Here is a 13,899-nt window from a genome sequence, read left to right on the forward strand (position 1 = left end):
GCTAGAGGCAGGTGTAGATGGGTGAGAAAAGGGAAGAGAGAGAGTGTGACTGAGGAGAAGTGAATGGTGGCTGAGGCACAGGGAAGAGACAACTAAATAACAAACAATAAACTCGAACTGAAATATGAAGACAAAACATAATACAAAAACCTTACATCCTAACAATATCTTTTTCCGTGATTTAAAAAAAATCTATAGACAGCCTCGAAAAGTGTAAATTCTCCATAAATAGCAACGACCCAGAACAGATGATTAATGCCCATGAGATAAACCTTAAGTGCATTTGTCAAAACCCCAAAAAAGTAAATTCAGCCATGATGCCTTTGTTGAGTCAGCCATAAAGCTGTGAGGTGGTGCTTTTTTTAGGTCAGGTTAAAATTAACCAAGGATTTACACCAAAAGTTTTAATTTATTTAAAGTATACTGAAAAAAATTATCAGTTGATTAATGTTTTAATATTAATCACCTGATAATTGCCATGACTCATTGCATTAAAAAGCAACAAGAGTTCATTAAAAAAAAGCACAAAAAAAAACAACTCTAAACTTCCTTTACACTTATGACATCCTACATTTAGTCAGGTTGCCTGAAAGACAAATGAGTCTCATCCACATACACAGACTGATATTCCAGGCTGATAATGCTCCCTTCACTGTCAGCTGCAGGTAAGATATTGACTACTTTATAAGCTCTAAACTATCCCTTTAAGATCTCCAGCAAAGCCAATCAAGTTGAGATCAAAAGCTGCAAATTATTTTATTCTTTCAGAAATTAAATGATCAATATGACACATCTGGAGTTTGTCAGCGATGGATTCAAATAAATCCTTTTGTTGAAGTCTTTTTCTAATAAGCCTCTGTATTCTGCTGGTAACAATCTGTGCAAGTGGAAGACGTTTTGTTGGATTCCCTGGAGGGAGTGGAATACTGATGGAGAGGACTGTTATGTGATAATCTGTCTCAATCTCTTCCCTCGACAAAGATAATCTGTCTAGTTCTCTGTGTACCGTGCCTGTTTGCCCGGGAGCCTCAGTACTCTGGTTGGTGGTGGCACGCTGGAGCAAAGCTTCATGGAAGTAGATAAAGAACAGGGAGGCATCACTGCTCACTAAGTCTTGTGGTGCCAAGGGTAATCTGCAGACTGGGAAGCGTGCCCAGATTATGTGTACAAATAGATAACAATCTGAGGATCGCTTTCCCCAAACAGCATGGTGCCTCCACAGGTGACAGGAGGCAATGCAGCTGGTTTTCTTCCAGCATGGAGGATTAATTTGGGCTGGGTGTGCAATCAGTTGTGTATGTGAAGCTGAAGTCCACTTAACTGAGCTGCCAAATCATGGCCTGGCAAGACACTGCTGTCCTTCCAAGAGCAGAATCTGGATTCTGCAGCTGTGAAATTACTTGCTGTTTAAAGGTACTCATTGCAAGCTATAAAACTAAACATAAAAAAGGTTGCCCTGACCTATATCAAACAGAGCAATTTACTCCAGTAGGTTTTCAGATATATTGATATGCAATTCTGAAATGTGGGTATGCACTGAGTGTAAACAAAGCACTTTCATCTGCATACTTTACTCAACAAATCTGAGCAATAATACAAGCAAATACATAAAAAATGTTGGACTTCTCTATCCCAAAAGTCACTTCAGTTGGTCATGCAAAAGCATAGAGGTTAAATAATAGCTCATGCAGCGAGTTTACGTCTGGATTTTATTTTATTTCTCATAAAAGAGTTGTTTTATAAGCTTGACAAATTTTATAACACTGGCCTTTGTTTGGTTAGCCGTTAGCCTGGCCTGGACAAAGACTTTTTCCCTTTTCTTTTTATATAATTGATGTTGCTGATAAGGTACTAACTTTATAACTGTTTGACAGAACATAATTTCCAAACGTACCAGACTATCTCTTTAACTGATCAAACTTTTAATAACTGTTGGATAAGCATAGCCATACAGTGAAAGCTGTTATGATTTTCCATCAGTTTTTAAGAATATTACCTCACAGAGGAAAAATACAATGGAAAATTAGTTATTTGAACTTAGACATAAGCATATTCTTCACTTAAAGTTGTGTAATCTTTTGCTCCTCTTTAGATAATTCAAAATCTCTCTCTCTTTGTAAACACACAGTCCTGCTTTGCTTTACTGTACGTCACCAACATGTCTGGCTACCAGGCAGACTGTGTGCTTGTGAATGTTTATCTGTTCATGGGAGACCGGCGCAAACACAATGCTGCAAACTGAAACTGAGGCGTGACGTCATGTGGGTGGCCGTTCCAGCGCAGTCAGCACTTTTTTTTTCTCTCCCCACCTCCCTGCTCCTCCTTTTCCTCCTCCTCTTTGCCTTACAGCTGCACATCACACACTGACCTCTGGCCATCCTCCATGAGGCCCAGGGGAGAGGGGGCCAGCACCAGGAAGCCCACATTGGATAGGAGCAAGTTTGGTTTTTTTTTGAAAAAGGTGGAGGGTAAGAAGGTCATTTTACTTCTGCAGACAGGCTGATCAGAGTGCAGCAAGAACACATTTAGTCTGTGAAAGACAAACGAGAGAGAAAGGCTAAAAACTGCAACCTGGAGTGCCCGTCTGTCTCACATGCTCTCCCATGTGATAGAGCCGTGCAAGAACGGGAGCTGCTTTATGTAAGTATCTCCGAGCATCCTGTGGGACTGCTGGGGCAGCCTCACATGGCTCAGCAGGATCGGGCCACAGGGCGTCCCGGCTCACAGCACTTATCATCTATCTCCATATCTCTGCAGCATTTACTGGCTCACTCGTGTATTCGTTTCTCCTGTCAGCTTTCCGTTTTGTTTTTTTTTTTCCTTCATTCATGCTCCCTGGTTCACCCCAGGGTGTAAGGACTTGCAGCTGGGACTGGGAGGAGGAAGAGGTGGGAAGCAAAGACAGGAGGGGGCGAGGAAAGGTGGGAAGGGAGGAGGACAGATCAGAGGTGCCGACTCCTTTTTCCTGCAGACATAGATCAAAAGTAAACCCAAAAAGCAAACAGCGGCTGTTCCTATTGTTCTAAAAAGAAATGTGCAGCTCGGTATGAAAAAAAATGGCCTCCTACAGTAACATGTGTACCACTGAAAACATGACAAATACCTCTAAAAAAATTAAACTCAGATAGAACATTTCATGCACAACATCAGCCACATGAATGCACAAACACGCCACACACATTCAGCTTTGAGTCACCCCCACCCCACCCCTCCTCCCCTCTTTCTCTCAGGGCAGCTGGCAAAACACAAAAGCGAGAAGTGTGCAACTGGTGAGATAAAGCTGGGAACATCTTGCTATTCAGGCGTCAGCATAATAAACTGGAGGCACAATTAAGAGGGGGGGGAGAAAAAAATCCCAAAACCACAAGAACAAGTGCTGAGTGCTGCGGCAGCATTCATAGCCTCAGCCCAGCTGTGGCTCGACTTTAAGCACACACAAAAAAAGGACAACTATGCTTTTTGTGTTCGCCTCTCTTGGGAATGCAAATGATCAGACAGTGACTACAAAGCATGTGTGTTTTAACTTCAGATGTGCTGCAGTGATACTATTAGTGATGTCTGATGCATCGCTGTGCACAATTGCCGTCTTTGTCTGAAATTTTCCAAAGATTGTTCAGCAGCCACGCTCAAACAGAGGAATTTATGTGTAAAATCAGTTGCGAAAACTTAAACTAGAACAAAGAGTTCATGTGGAAAACCTTAATATTAGGAGTTGGTGAAAAATTTCGAAAAAGCCATAAAAAGCACAAGGTTTAGAAGTTTTTTCTTCCACCTTTTTTTTATAAAGAACCAGAGAGAATCCTCCCTCCTAAACCTCATCTCTGTTCTCATTAATCCCCCGAGGAGGCTGGTTGCAAAGTCTGCCAGTGTCTGGCTGTTCCCATGGCAACCACCAGGTGAGCAGACAGGCTTGGAAAGCACGGCGAGGAACATGTGACTCCCTCCACATGCTCAGGCAGCACACGCTCTCAGACAGCACTCCCCTCCTGCCTTCATTCAAACTCGCAAGTACACGCTGTAGTCACAAAAAGGCAACGTTTGGAGAGTCTGGGAGCCGACGAACAGACCATCAGTCTGCCAGTCCGTCTGTTTAACCGCTCTCTGTCTGTCTCCCCGTGTGCTGTGACACATGTACGCACATACACACAGATAACCAAACTGTTCTGTAGAGGTCAGAAGAAGAAGAGGAGGAGGAGGAGGAGGACTAGGCCACCCTTGAGGGGGGCAACTATGATGTGTCATAACCAGTGAGCATCAAGAGCAGTTGTGCGTCCGCCGTAAAGGGCGAAAGAGACAATAAAGCAGCAGGAGGAGTTGAGTTTGACAAACAGACATGAATGACTGGAACATGGGAGCCTGAAACAAAGTGACGCCCAGAAATCTGAACTTCACAATGCACAAAAACCCGGGGCTTCTCGATGGTTAGGAACTAGTTTTATATTAGTACATGCTTTATCCTTGTACGCATTAAAACAGTTAAATGTTCAGTTTGTCATAATTGTAACTCAAACGGTTTTAAACATTTAAAATAAACAAAACCTGGTAACACATTTAGAAAAATGACAATCCATGTTTGTTTCTTTGTCACATTTACATTTCTCATCCACCTGCAAAAAGCATTTTTCGGTGAGAGAAACAGAGATTTTTATGAAATCTTTCCAAAAAAAAAAAATCAAAATTCACGCTTGAAGTCCCATCAAGAATGCTGTTGTTTTGGCTCTTTGCTTTGATTCTGTCACCATAAATTTTGGTCATGTGTTAAAAAGATTATTTACTGAGATGAACCAGTAAACGGTGCCAAAAAAGAGAAAATAAAGAGACGCATTCCTTAAATGAATGCTTGTTGCCTGCCCCCTTTTCATGCCAAAGTTTTAAACAAAAAATCTTCTGTGATCTGTTCGCACTCAAAGTATGTGTTTATGAATCTCAGCCACACCAAATTGTTGCTCAATTCCTTTCATGGCAGTGACTGGTGTTTTAAAAAAGCACTAAATTATTTTGGAAGAATTGCAATCAAAACAAAAAGCTCATTCTATGTCTTATATGTTGTTATAGATATAGATGTTTTAGCCCTTTTGCTGGAATTTTTGCCTGAATGAAGATTTTTTTTAAATTAAATAAAATATATATACAAATTAGTGTAGCGGTGGTTTAATAGTGTACTGAAGACCTTTGTGTAGTATGACTTTCTATCCTCAGTTGTAACACTTATTTGCCATAATTCATGGTTGTTGGTTTGTTTTGTTTTATTCTTTTTATTGTTGATTCAGTTCATTTTGTCATGTTGTTCCTTGTCTTTTCTTTTGAAAACTTTCTTGTATATTTTGAGATTCCTTGCGTTTAGTTTGTTTTGTTTTCCCGTGTCTCCCTGTTTCATCAGCCATTTTCCCTCAATCGTTCCTGCTCTCAGTTAACCATTCTCACCTGCTTCCCATGTTCATTAGTCTCAGGTGTCTCCACTTGGAATCACTCCTCCCAGCCTACATAAACTCCCCGTTCTCACCTTTTCATCAGTTCACCCACATGTTTCCTGTGTGCTTCTGTTGTTTAGTTTATTTAGTTTTGCTGTCCTGCCAGCCTTTTATGTCATGATTAAATCTCTTTTTTTTGTTCTGCCAGTCCTTCTGTTCAGTCTTAACGTTGCCCAGTACCTGTGGCTGCAAAGCAAGCCCAAACCATTACCCCTCCATGACCGTGCCTGACAGTTGTTTGTGCTGATATGTTGCGTTTGGTCTTCACCGAACATGGCTCTGTGCAATAAATGTGTTTATTTTGGCTACATCTATCTAAAGGGGATTTTTCCAAAGGTCTTGTGGTTCATTCAGATGTAATTTTACAAATCTAATTGGTGCCATTTTCATCTTAGAAAAAAAGTATTTTTTTTTTTTCCTGCAACCCTTCCAAACAAGACAAACTTGTTCTGGGTTTTTCTTATTGTTCTGCCATTAACCTTTAACCTGCTAACTGGGACCTATAGAGTCTGAGATGGCGCTCTGGGGGGTTTCATGTTTTCTCTGCTTTGCACAGTTTTGTGGTGCATTTGCTGGAACGTCCACTCCCAGAAGACTTGCAACTGTCTCTAGTACTGTCCACTTGTGAATAATCTTTATTACTGTAGAATAATGGACTTCAAATGGTTTGGAATTTGTCTTATAACCTTTCCCGGGAGTAGAATGGGATATCGGTGATCATGTTGCACTGTTTATTATTGACACTGCTTATCACTGAGATACTACCTATGAGTTTTGTACTATGGCCTCTATCTTTCCACCCACACTCAGAGCTTTTTGCACACACTGCCGGGGCTTCAGCCTCTATAGTAAATATCCACCAACACAAAGAATCATTAGGCTATAAAAGCTGCAGGCAGCCAAAGCACAATAAATTGCAGGGTGCTGTCTGGCAGCCTTGCGTGATTAAGATGGGCATGTTTTAGAATAGAAAGATTCCCAATTAGCCAAATCAAATTGTTATGATGGGAGACAGTTGTGAAGCCATCACAAGCAGCTCTTATTAAAATGTCAGTGGTGATGAATGAAATAAAATCAGCCCTGCACAGGTCTCCGCTGTGCATTTGAGGAGGGAAGGAGATACTGCAATTCGCCTCAGTTTTAGCTCAGCCTGGGATTTGCATAATCAGGGAGGTGACAGAGGCCAGCATGTACCCAAGATGCTTTTCAATTATTCATCTATCCCCATCCCACTGTCTACGTCCAAATTCTTAGAATGACACAAGATGTCTGGAAGCAAAATGATGGTTTGTCCAGCGGCTGACCTGCCTCTGACACTGGTGTATTTCATCTCTTCTTCAGCCTACTTCTGTGTAAAACTAATGGTGGACAAATTAGACGGATAGTTCCGATCTTTTGAAGTCGGGTTCTGTGGAAAGGTTATGAATGGTTAACATCTTACCTGTTGTAAATAGCTCTTTGAAATACCTTGGTTTAGCTAAACAGAGATTAAAGCTGAACGAGAAGTGAAGAAATCGTCTCTCGCTCACATGGTTGTGAGACGTTCTTTTTGGCTTGGACATTTTATTCTCCTAAGAAACAACAACTGGGAAACCCCTCCCACTGTGGGGTCTTCACTCTTCCAGATTTCTGCTTTCCTTACCACAATCAGAATTTTTTTCTTTTACATGCGGAGACAGTGAATGCTGTTTGGCATTTGCAGCTCAGGGAATGTGTCCCTACGCTGTGAATTTCCTCCCTGGCCAGCACAGCCATGAAGAGCCGCCTCCTCCGTGCACAACAACTGTGCTATTTCCCTCCATGAGTTCTTTACCATTTGACTAAGTTTTGCTGGAACAGTTGCAAAGATGAATATATTTTCTAACAACCCTGATCAGCTGCTTCTCAGCGGAGCAGTGAAGCAAAATGACTCCAATAAAGTTTAGCTGCTTTACTAAATAAAAATGCCCACAACAAAGTTCTGACCAATCACACAATGCTTAGCGCATACCCCTGCGAGAAAAAGTTCTGCCCAGACCCTGTACACAGAACAGGGTCTGAGAGCTGCTGAGAGAACAAAATGACTTGGATTTCTTCTCTTCTCGCAGAGTATTAATTAACCTTCATTCTGACCAGACTGATGAGTTAATGGTTACTTTGAGCCATGCCAAGATTAAAGACATTCAGGACATTCAAAGAGCTATCTAAAATAGATAAGACAATAATCATTCATAACCTTTTCATAAAACTCCACTCCAAAAACCCATTTAAGTATGAACGCTCACCCACATTTCAGAAATTTGCAGTTTTAACATTTACATGCATGCATTTAAAAAGGTGCACAGGTGTTTGTGAAATGTGCAGAAGGGCGACACAGAAACATGCCCGCTTGCTTGAACATTGCATATGTTTTTACTTTAACAGCCACATTCTTTCATCTCCACAGCAGCTTTCCCCATCCAGAACTGCCACCAGCGCTCTATAAAAAAAAAAAAAAAAAAAAAAAAGAAAACTCCCTCCCTACAGAGGCCAAGCTGTGCTCCCAGCCCCTAGGCTTTATTTATTTATTTATTTATTTATTTATTTATTTATTTATTTTTGCAGCTCCTTTCTGCTGAGGCGATTTCTGAGGAACACGACTCCAGAACAGACTGGATCGTGTTGCTGTGGATTCGCCTGTCCGCCTGCAGGCTCTATAAATAGTCTCTGTCAGATATTTTCACTCCTGTGCTGAGCACACTCAGTGGCACAGCAGTGCATTAATATCCACAGTGACCGGAGTCGTGCCTCACAAGTATGGTGCGGAGGTGTGTGTCTGTGTGTGTGTGTGTGTGTGTGTGTGTGGAGAGAGAAGGGAGGTGAAGGGATGTACAGTCAGAGCTCAGCAGGACTAGACACAACCAGCAGGCTGTCGATTTTCCTCCAACCTTCCTCTGTTAACTTACATTCCAACAATGACATCCTCATGTCTCACTCTTGTCTCACAGTACGATGAGCAAAATTTGAGCCACTTTTACCACAATCTTGTGCTGTAACTCCAAACAATGTCTCTATTATGCAGTCAGATGTGATAAATCTCAAGGGTTCAACTTAGCGGGGCTATCAGGGGTCATAGACTCAAGCTGGATCGTGCAGAGCGTGAACAACATCCCAGGAAGCGAATATCCCAGGTGCACGTCTATAATCAGCCCTGAGAAAGTACAGGTGTGCAGATAAATGCTCACCTGTGTGAGATTTATAGGTGAAAAAAAAAAAGAAAAAATAGGAGAACAACAAACAGGGCTGGACAGAAGTCAGAGTAGATTGAACATGGCACAAGGACACAAAAACGTTAAATTAAAGAGATTGATTAAGTGTTTTTTTATCCCTTGTTTTTTTGCAAAACAGTTTGTTGAGCAGCAGCAATTAATCATTTCTGTCCTGGTCATGTGTTCCCCAGCCTTCACAACGCTCACACACCAGCACATGCACACACATCCAGTCATAGACTTGTATAACAGGGGAGCGTTTTACATGTGCAGTCGCAGAGCATCACGTTTGACCGGGCAGCCTGAGGTCACAATACAATATTCATACAGCTACAGAAACTGAAGCTCGGCTTTCAAGCTCAGCACCTGTTTTCAGATGATTAAAAAAAAATCTTTAAATGTAGTTTTTGTGCAAAATAAATCTTTTGCTTTTGGAGCAAACAGTCTCCAGTTATTCCAGTTACACAATACTGTTTACATCAATGCATGCTTAGGTTGCAACAGCGCACAAAGATATCCACCATAACACTCTATTCTTGCCCTTCTTTAACAAAGACAGTGTGCAGAACTTGGAGCACAGTGCCTCTAGTGGTGGGGACTGGAATAACCAAAACAGATCATAATGACAGGGCTGCAACAGAAGCCACAGAAAAGAGAAAAACAGCTTTGAAACCTTGGACAGTAACACAAACAAATACAAATTCTAAGGAAAACATATATTCTAACTTTTTATTGTTCTGTTGTTACATGTGAGGCTGTAATTTTTCCAACTCCAGCTTGTAATATGAGTGTGAAAGCTGCAAAAACGACAGCAATGAGCAAAATAGTTGTAAATAAATTCAATCTACTCTTGTTTTTATAGACTGTGCATGCTCTTCCAAGCCTCTGTGACTCTCATACATGAAAAGAAACAAACAAAGTGATTGTCTTGAGCAAGAAACTGGGTATATGATAACAAATAACGAATTTCACCAACTTAATCAAGAATATTTTTGTTTCTCTGCAGAGAAACATAAAATACTGCACATTTTCAAAAGCAGCAAAAGGACTAAACTGATCTAAATCTAAAAACAAACTGGAGTTTTGCTACTCTTGACCTAAAAATAAAAGATAAGAGCTGCAGATAAAACCCAGGCCACGTGTATAAAAAAGTCCAAAACAGCTGTGAAATGTTAATATTGCAGCTTGTCTCTGATAACTTCTGCAGATTTTGTGCCCATTTATTTGACTGGATCGCAGAAAAGTGTCACAGCCAGAGATAAGAGATATGTGCTGGCCTCTGTTTCAGTTTGTTCTGTCTACGCAGGACATTCCAGGAGCTACGCTGTGTGACGTCTCACACGAGAGTGTCGCATTTCAAAAAGGAACAAGAGAGCTCTGCTGGTCCACAGTCAAACCGCAGAACTCCTTCCTGGTGCAGACGATTACTCAGAAACATTACCTAACTTTAAGACTGACTTATTAGATAAAGGCAAACACACACACATACAAACAATTAATTTCTCTGAAACAATAGGGAAACAAAACAGATACACCCAGAGTTTGACTACACATCTATTTCTGAAAGCTATATTAGATCCTTTTATGTACATATTCCCTCCTCCTCCTCTTCTGTCGCCAGCTTACACTGTAGGGTCATTTGAGGTTAAACAGGTGAGAGGAATGAAACAAGATTTGTAGGGTTTTTTTGCAGGACAAAAAATGTAAATTAACCACACACAAAGCTGGAAAAAGTCCCACAAAAATAGCAGCAACAACCAAGAAAAGCTCATTAAACACTTTTAGAATTCATTGTTGCTCATATGCTACCAATTATCCAAAAGCAGACAAAAGCTGATTTTAATTTTTTTTTTTTTTTTTACTCCCTGCAATAATTTTTTTTCCTACCAACTTCACATCTACTGGTGACAGTGATTAGGTTGCTGTATCCTTAGAGAGCAGCAGAGAGCCCTGGTGCAGAGCTGCCTAGGCTGACAGAGGAGGAACAAAGGTGACGCTCTGAGTACAAACTGTCCACACAGACTGGAAACCTGATATTCCAGCTCCCGACTCACGCAGATCCCACAGGGAGGGAGCGTGCGTGCCTGTTTGTGTGATATCCACAGCAGCGAACACTGAGTCTTGCAAAACACACTCTGAAACACACAAACGTCTGTGCAGAGTGTATGTTTTTGTACTGTACTTGTGCACTGCAATTAATCATCCACAGCCGAAGTGTGTCAGTGCAGAGCTGAGCACTGCTTCCTCACATCTCAGATTACTAATTTCAATACCAAATGAACCAAACGGGAATTATTTAGTTCATATGAACACTTGCTGTGTGCTTCAGAAAGGCTTTGTTTCATCAGGTCTCTGCAGCTGTGTTTGTGAGCGTGCACAGATCTGTGCAGAGCCTCTGTGGGCTGCAGCTGACCCAGCATTGTCATGTGAAACTCTGGGCACCAAGCTCCAGTGCTCAGCTATGTCTTTACCCCCCTCTATTCCTCCAGGCATGGAGTGAGCGCTCGCCTTTTGAGTAGCCAGCGAGCGGCTGCCCTCCTAAGCTTTGCAAAGCAGCTTAGAAGCCTCAGCTTCCTGCACTGTGGGCACACGTGTGAAACGCACACTCTCACTGTCTGACACACAAAAAACGCACGCATGGGCATGACCACGCTGAAGTGGGTGGGCAAAAGGGGGACGGGCTGGGTCACGGTCCCTCCCACTCAGCTGTACGGAAGCACGTTTTCTGTAAAACACACCTGCAGAGAGGCCTGTGGGACACAGTGTGCAGCTCCAGTCATGCTCTGCTCAGGAAGGGTGGGTATGACTGTTCTGACAAATCATGTGTTTGGAGGAGCTGAACTCAGAGAGTTGGACAAAAAAACACTTTCCTCATGACACATAGATTCCCCCTTAAAGCCTTCTGTCAGGCACAAATCATCTGAAAACTACAGCCTTTGTTTTGGTTTCCTACACCGCTCTCCAAAACATGATACTCCGAATTAGAATCCAGTACGGAAAAAGAAAACAGCAAAACAAAAATCTGGTTTCTCTGACAACAGAAAAAAAAAAAAATAAATGGATAAAGAAAACTTTGTAATTTCTTCCAAGTCTTGGCTTCCCTCCAGTTCTCTTTTTGATTTATGACTCAGAAGAATAAATATACACGCTGTAACTTTTCATTTTTCCTCCTCTTGTTCTCACACCTCCTCAGTTTTCTCGGCTAAGAAAAGAATATGGAACAAGCCTGATGCAGAGAGCCTCACGGCTAGCTACGAAAAGAAATGAAGCATCCTTAAACGTGGATTCAAAACATCTGTAAATGCGGTCACCGAGTCATAACATAAATATAACTGTTTCTAAAGCTCATCAGAATCCTTTTTACTCAAATGATTACTGCTATTCTCACCATGGATTGCTTTTTTGTGTTACTTAGCTCATCTTTCTGAAAGGAGGTTCATCAAATCTGTGAAAAGCAACAAACTTGCAAACTGTTAGTTTCGTCATGAGTTTATGTAAAAACCAGGATGGAAACTTCTCTATCAGATGCTGACAGTGAAACCACAATATCCTCTGAAACTCTCACACTCGAAGCTGTGTGCTACATGGAAATAAGCTTTCGGCGACAGACAAAAGTCAACTTCGTAAAAGCAACACTTCCGATCTGTTGAAGTGGAGCTCTTTGTTTGGAAAAATAGTTTGATTTTGATTGAACTGACGAGCTAATGGCTAGTCTGAGCAGGACAGAGACCAAAGTGGACTGCTATAATCGTAAAACTACTTCAATCAAACTTCTGTATATGTGCACCCTGCTGTCAGTTTTGCATTAAATGCCTATTTACACAGAATTCTGTTCATTTGCAAATGCAAATAGTGGCCGTAGCAGCTAGCTGTAGCACTTCTGGTGCAGCTGTAGCCACTTCTGGTCAAAATTTCATTAAATTTCTGCTTTAATAGCTGCATAATGTGAAACTGACTGTGGTGTAAAAGTTTATAAAACAATGTTTACACTATAACGAAACACATTTTTTAAATGTTTGCGGTTTTTTAGGACAAAAGAAATCCACTTTGATCTTGGTCCTGTTTGGACTCACTGTTAGCCGTTAGCTATTAGCTGTTAGCTCTAGCCGCTCGGATCAGAATGTTTCTTTAAACCAAGGTTGTTCAGCGATATCTACAACAGGTAAGATATTGTTTCTTCATGACTTTCCTACTGAATCCCATTTTAGTAAATTCTGACTACTGTTTCCACGCTTTATAAGCTGCTACACGTTATGGTTCGTTTTTCTGTTTTGACCGGTTTGCTGAACATTTTGCTCCGACATCAACAACTGCAACTTCAGGGCCAGATAAATGCACGCTAACAAACACAGAGATAATGCTGCATTGTAGCTCACTGGAAGTGATGTTATTTTGGTTTCTATGATAATCTTGAAACCTGTTTGAGTCATTTGTGGCATAAACATGTGTGAGAGTCATGGTAGACAGAGGGCTGTTGGTTTTGTAAAGTCACCCTGACGCTTCCTAAAAATGTGGAAGCAAAAAGCATTACAGTTACAGCATGACAAGGAAACTAAGAAAAATAAAGTTCTGTCTTAGTAACTTTATGTGTTTTCATTTTAGGAAAGCTCAGACATAAAAAAAACAACTACAGATGGGACATTTTTAACTAATTGGGCTTCCTCTTGGCATCGAAGCAAATTGGCCAAGAAATGACTAATAAATAAATAAAAGATTCCTCCAATGTGCCAAAAGGAAAAAAAAAAGACGCAACAAACTGGTTAGAAAAATGTTTGTAGTGAACAATTTCATTTAATAATTTAATAAAACATGCATCTTTTCTTTTCTCCCTCCCACGTTTATGACTAATAAGTCTGTTTTTGTCTAAAGGCTTTGAATGATCACCAACAGGATCGGCTCAGTTACATTTTTAGAAGCAGTATGAATCACAAACACACACCAGGGCTAAGTCAAATGCACACACACACACACACCGTACGTGCATGTGTCACAGTTCATTTGTATATCCAACTCAGAAAACCTCATGACTGCTGGTGTGAGGTACGTGCTGTGTTTCTGTCTGCATCCAACAAACATCACATGCTCGACTAAAATCGTCTCCAGCCTTTGAAGACTTTATATTGGGAATATTTAACTTACAGGACGCCTAAACTAACCGACCAAACGATCTGAGGCGCTAACAGACAGCTAAAGACTCTAGA

Source organism: Kryptolebias marmoratus, linkage group LG21 (genome assembly GCF_001649575.2).
Source record: "Kryptolebias marmoratus isolate JLee-2015 linkage group LG21, ASM164957v2, whole genome shotgun sequence".
NCBI lineage: Eukaryota > Metazoa > Chordata > Actinopteri > Cyprinodontiformes > Rivulidae > Kryptolebias > Kryptolebias marmoratus.